The following is a 6,958-nucleotide window of genomic DNA, read 5'->3' on the forward strand; positions in this document are numbered from 1 at the left end:
TAAGTACACAATGGGACCAGAGCATGTATGTAAAACGAAAATGTACTTAAAGTGAAGCAATACCTTTTTCACTTCTCAATGTATATAAATACACTAACTCTATGGGAAATCTTGGTCAGCTTGACACGGCACTGCTCCCGAACCATAAGTGACAGGGACATCAAACTTGGGGAGTACGTTAGGGGACCCAAGACTTTGACATGTTACATTACCTAGGCAAGCTTGCTGATCCCAATATCAGATATGCTGTAGTCCTGGGTCCCCTCTCGGTGCTCCCCAAGTTTCGTGTCTCTGTCACTTATGGTTCAGGAGCAGTACCATGTCAAGCTGACCAAGATTTCCCATAGACACCAATGATAAAAACTGGGAGCGGTGCCATTTCAAGCTGACCAAGATTTTGCGTAGATGCCAATGTGTCTGTACTCACGAGTGTACGTAAAGTGAGGGTATGTAAAGCGGGGTATACCTGTATTTTCACTGGTGACCATTGTCATTGGTGCAAAAGGTAATTGAAAATCCAAGATTGTATAGCAGTCAACAGAGTAGGAATAGAAAGAAAACGTTCCAATAATGACATTTGTTTAAGAATGTTAAACAGGTTATTCTCCTTTTTTTTTTTTTTTTGGGGACAGTTTCCCTCACTGCAGGTTGTGTCTCTGGAAAAGGAAACATAGAAAATTCCTCAGGTGAGACCGACAAAGAGATAATGATTCAAATGGTAGGCAAAAATTAAAATAAGTTTTAGTTACACTTTAGTGTAATAATACGTTTCAAAATGCATTTATAAACGTTTCGTTTTATTGCAATGAATTCCATTTGCTGACAATTTAAACTTTAGTATTTTTTTTATTTGAAAATTTAATTTTTTGATGTAGCACATTCTACAGCAGCAATAAAAAAGAGTTGTGTGAAGTCCTCCCCAAAGTACATACTAGACCCTGAGAGTGTGGTAATTGTTTTAAGGTTAAAATAAATTAAAAAACTCCACGCAATTAAAGTGTAATCAGTGTACGTGTACATAAATAGATAAATATCAAGTACTATCTATGTAATATATACGTAATTAAAAAAATGCATAAATAAATAAATAGCAATGTGCTAAAACCATGAAAACCCGTGACCATAAATATAATGTGAATCATAAATATATAAAGTGCCACAATTCATATAGGTCCATATAAAGTTTATGAAAAAAAGTAAACAATACACTCTTAAAGTGTTCGATAGTGCTGTGAATGTCCAAAACAAGTGATCTGATGAATTGTCCACTCCAAAGTGACAAAATGTGCATCAAAGTGGATTCTCCGTAGTGAGCGACACCATCAACCTTAAACCCCCAGTGGCTGGATTCTCACCTTAGTTCCAGTGACCACGCAATTAAGCTTGATCTAATGCGCAGTGTACCCCTCTTGGGTCTGAGAAGATCAATTGATCCCCCTAGGTGGGGATCCTACCATGGATAAGTTCTCCTTATACAATCGATCAATGTGACATACAAAAAAGAAGGATCTCTAATAGTGCTTAAATCCTTTTTAAACTTCAATTTATTAAACATTAAGAGATTTACTCACATATTCAAGGTGCCACAGGGCAACAGACTTTAAAAAGGATTCCGAGGTAGATAAGTTGTAGTAACAGAGGAATGTGAAAATAATCAGCCTCTCTGCTCACAACCTCTCCGTTGAGTGTTTGCAGCTGCCGTCCGAGCCCCTCCCCTACGCATGACATCACAGGGACCACAGGGAATGAAGTTATATGGGAAGGACAAATGTCACATCAATAATGGGCTCAAAGCAATGCGTCCTCTACAACACCAAGACGCAATGTGATGCTAATAATCATGACATAATTCCCCACCGGACAGAGGAAGCTGGTATTCACATTAAAACGTGAAAAAAACAATATGGGTGTATCAGACATAAAAACTATCACTAATATTTAAACATCAGTATATATAGTTAAAATTATCACTGTATATTTTATTACCACATTGGGATATAAATATGTATGATTAAATTACACCAAAAGGGCATAAACCATAGACTGGGCTATATGAAAGATCAAATAAATAATCTTACAATAAATACATTTTAAAATACATCTAAAATAAATAAATAAATATATATATATATATATATATATATATATATATATATATATATACAAATCCTAATATATACATATATAAACAAATAAATATACATGTGCATACCTACACATATATATATTTTTCGCCCTTCAGTAAACAACTCTGAACCTCTCAAACCCATTAAAATAATAAATACTCAGAGAACCCCATGTAAATATGTCTCCCCTACAATAACTTAATAATTCCTAATAAAACATCCCAGATCAAATTCTTTATTCAGACTACCAGGGGCCAAGGATCCCAAAAGATATATCCACCAGGACTCCCTTTTACCTAACTCCCATACAAAGTTACCCCCCCCCTCCAATGTTTCTTGGGGGCCTCTATCCCCCAAGGTTAAGGTGGTATCTGATGCAAAAAAAATATGTGAGGTTTCCTAAGAAATCCATACCAGATGCTTTATTTGAGCATGAAGCCTCGCTGGCCAGGAAAGAGGGGGAGGAGCATGCGCCCCACCCCCCCTGAACCATTTTGGGGGAATGCCTTGCCAGGGGTGACCCACCCTGGATAAGAACCTTTTCCCTATGTGTGGGGACTCTATTTAATATTAATTAATTAATAAGAAAAACATTCCCAAAAAAGTTCCTCACTGTAACTATATCATCAATCACATAGGTCACAAAAGTGCAAAAAAAATCAGTGCAACAAATTGAAAAATAATTAATGTGTAACTCAACTGAAAACCTCAAACAAAAAATAGAAATAAAAATGTAGTGCCACCTAGGCTACAGAACTGCTGCTAACACTCATAATTTATAACATCATTAATCACGATGCTTACCACCTGATGACTCCATAAAAAAAAAAACAAGGGAAGGGGCAAGGAAAGTGGTGACATCATTGACCAAATATGGAAGCACCTGTGGCTTTCTTCGGAACCAACGATGTCACGGTGGACAGTGGCCATATTTTGGCACTAATATCACTGCTTTGCTTAAAAGGGGCAGGGATCCCCTGTGACATCTTTGAAAGGCTTCCTTTTGAAACCAGGGGAAGCTTTTATGTATAGAAGTGGTAGAAATACAGATTCTATAAAACATGCACAGGTCCCACTGAACAGAGGGCTAGACAGGCTAAAGTCCGGGCCTTCATCCGAACAGCCAAAATGCCAAAGTTCAGTCTGAACCTAGGTTCAATTAGGATTCATTCATAATAAAAAAAAAATGCAAATAAAGACACACACCTTTTGATAAGTCCCGTATAAAAAATAAAAAACTCCAAAAAAATTCCCACAATGTAAATTCATCTTTAGTACTATTATCTAATAAAGCAGGTCAAATTTAATCACAATTACTGATGCCCCCTGAATCATTTTATTCTTAAAAAAAAAAGATTTGTTAAAAGTATATATACACTGTTATATACTGTTTTTATATATATATTTTTTAAAATAAGTAGCTGTAATATGTACCCTTTACTCATTCACACGGAGAGGGTGGTATGTGGAGCTCCCTTATTTTTTAAGAGACTTCACAAAGGGCCAGAGTTGTGGAGGAAAGACCCTTGTCCTCATCAGCATAGGGGATAAGGTGCTTTGCCAGAGGCATATCCTCAGGGGTAGGCACCCTCCCATGTTGAGGACATGTTGCCTGATATGATTCAGAAGTGGGACTGCCTTCTAATCCCCTCGCCCTTTCCTGACCTGTTAGGCTGCATGCTTGGATAATGGTCTGCAATAGATTTTAGAAGAACCACTTGCCGACTGCCTAATGACGATTTACGTCGGCAGTCAGCCCCTCACAGGCAAATTGACGTAGGTCTACGTTGCTAGCCTGTGAGGCTCTAGGGAGCAAACGCGCGCCGCTGGAGGTGCGCTCCCGCTCGCTCACAGACCCCCCCCCCCCGCGCGAGTGACCAGCTGACCCGATGTCCGCCGGTCACTCGCGATCGTCGGTTACACCGGGAGAAATGCAGGTGGCTAATGTAAACAAATCCGCCTGTCTTTCTCCCCTGTGTAACATCACAGATCATACGGTCCTGCTATGTAGGACCTTTGATCTCTGCTGTTACACACACAGCCACATCCAGTCACAGTTAGAATCACGCCCCTAGGGACAAACTTAACCCCTCCTTCTCAAATAAAGTTAACCCCTTCCCTGCCAGTGTCATTTTTACAGTAACAGTGCATATGTATAGCACTGATTACTGTAATAATGTCACTGGTAACCCCAAAAGTGTCAAAAATGTCAGTCAAGGGTCCGATCTGTCTGCCGCAATGTCGCAGTACCGCAAAAAAAAATCGCAGATCGCCGCCATTACTCGTTAAAAAAAAAAAAAACACTAAAAATTACAAAAATCTTTCCCTTAGTTAGTAAACGCAATAACTTTTGCGCAAACCAATCAAAATACGCTTTTTGCGATTTTTATTTTATTTATTTTTTTCACCAAATGTATGTAGCAGAAAACAAATTGGCCTAAAATGTTAAAAAATTTTGATTTTTACATTTTTTTGGGGGGGAATTTCATATAAAAAAATTTGAAAAATATTGTTATTTTTGCAAAATTGTCGGTCTTTTTTTTTTTATAGCGCATGATCAAAAAATCGCACAGGTGATCAAATACCTCCAAAAGAAAGCTCTGTTTGTGGGAAAAAAAGGACGTCATTTTAATTTGGGTACAGCGTCGCATGACCACGCAATTGTCCGTTAAAATCACGCAGTGTCGAATCGCAAAATAGGCCCTGGTCAGGAAGGGGGTAAAATCTTCCGGGGCTTAAGTGGTTAAAATCCATACTAGACCAGAAAGGGTCTGATGTGGAATTTGGGGGGGGTTGGGATCCCCCCAATTTTTTTTTTTTTGATTGGGGTACTCCTTGACATCCACCGGACCCTTAGTCCCCGTTCACACTAAGGCGACCTGTGAGGCGACCTGGTCGCCTCACAGGTCGCCGTAGGTCGCCTTCCATAGGGAAGCTGCGGACCCGTTCTAATAGTAGCGACACAAGTCGCTCCGACTTAGAAAAAGGGTCCGGAGTTTCTTTGGGGCGACCCGGAGCGACCGTCATAGACTTCAATGAAGTCCGTGCCGGCCGTTCCGAGGTCATGGCGCGCTGCTTTCACCGTGACCTCGGAGGTCGCCCCCCCCAAGTCGGATCGCCCCAGTGTGAACGGGGCCTTATCTGGGAATAGGTTCTGGTATAAATGAAGGGAATAAGTGGCTACTTTGTTTACAAAAAGAATGACACGGCTGTCATTTAGCAGCATTATTTTTTTTTTCTTTTTCAAATGTCAGTTTTTTGTGGTGTAGCCAAGCTGGGACAACTGTGTATATACATATGGTATAAGTATATAAATATATATGTATCCGAGTTGCTGTTCTGCCATTATCAGAGTGCCCCTTTAGGAATTCACGAGAAGGATCGACTTCCCTACGGAAATGGACGAATTGGATTGTAGGGGATATAGTCTGGATGAGAGTGTGAATTGTGACATGGATAGCAGGCGGAACTATACTACCAGGGAGCGTTGGGGCCCGTGGAGGATCGTGGGGAAGAGTATGTACTTTGGGGCAGGGCCAAGTGCACGCTCTCTTGCTTCTGGGACTGGTGTTGGAGAGATTGAAGAGGGAGAGCTGCTGCTGGAAGATAGTCAGTGTCGGAGGCCTGGCAGTGCGGCCTAGAGCGAGTGGAGCCCATCCTCAGCGGAGTGGATGTCAGCGGTCATGGGGAAGTGATGGATCCAGAGAGCTGAAAGCAGAGCGGGTGGCGCTAAACTGACTGTCCTGAACAGTGAGAGCTGAGTATTCCCTCTGACGCAGCATCTGAAGAAGAGGTTCCGTCTGTGGATGAGGCAGTCACATGTGGACACAAGAGGGCCTGGTGACACCTGCAACCGCAAGTATAACTCTGCATCCAGAATACACTGGCAGCAGTTAACATTGCATAAACACTTCTATACATGGACTACAAATATCACATAGAAGAGTGATAAAGAGCTCCAACTGCCGGCAAAGAATTGCAAGGCCTTGCTAGAGTAGAAATTGCTCTTTTCATATTTCTTAAAGGGGGCTCCCTGATATAGGATACAACTTTATCAGTCAGATCTAGTATAACTCTCAGCCTGAGACAAAGCACATTTTGTGTTTATTACACTTGTGTCATAATTATAACAGTTATGGCTGATGATCATCTTAGTCACTTTCATTTGCTTCATGTACTAATTGTAATCAAGAATTTGCTTCTTGGGTGTCAGCCTTCCAAGCTCCTTCTCTATTATTGGGGTCTGGAGGAGTGACACCACATTAACAGTTATTCAAACATTTTGTTAGTTCTTATGCACTTGTTTGCTTTACCTTTCTCATGGTATTTGTTGTGTCAAGTGTATTCTTAAAGAATCCTACAGAAAATGACTGAACCTATGGGGCCTAGCTGGTTGGGTGTTTCTCAGGGTCAAGGGAGTGCAGAGGATATTCCACTAACCAGCATTCCCCAAGGGGGGTCATGCTACAGTAGTATGTTGTATGAAGGGGGGGCAATTCACATGGATGTTAAAAGCATCTTCAAAGAATGTTCCTTAAATGGATTGTGCATTTTACTTTAGGCATTAAAAAATTGCTGCTTCTGATTTTTTTTAAAAACTTTTTTGCTTTGGCACATGTTCTTCAAGGCAGTGTCCAGGCTCTCCATGCAATCTGGATACAAATAGTCAGTGATCTAGTGAAAAAAATTATACAATTTAGCTGCAGGGAAACTTAGGAATATGTCTTGTCCAGGTAAAAGTTCTATTTTTCTATTGTGATTGCAATATACAGTATCCACAGCTCTGTTACTTCCTAATACACAATAGCCGAGGCTTTGCTACTTCCTCCAGA

This window comes from Pelophylax lessonae, assembly GCF_965119305.1.
Source record: "Pelophylax lessonae genome assembly, chromosome: 1".
In the NCBI taxonomy this organism is placed as follows: domain Eukaryota; kingdom Metazoa; phylum Chordata; class Amphibia; order Anura; family Ranidae; genus Pelophylax; species Pelophylax lessonae.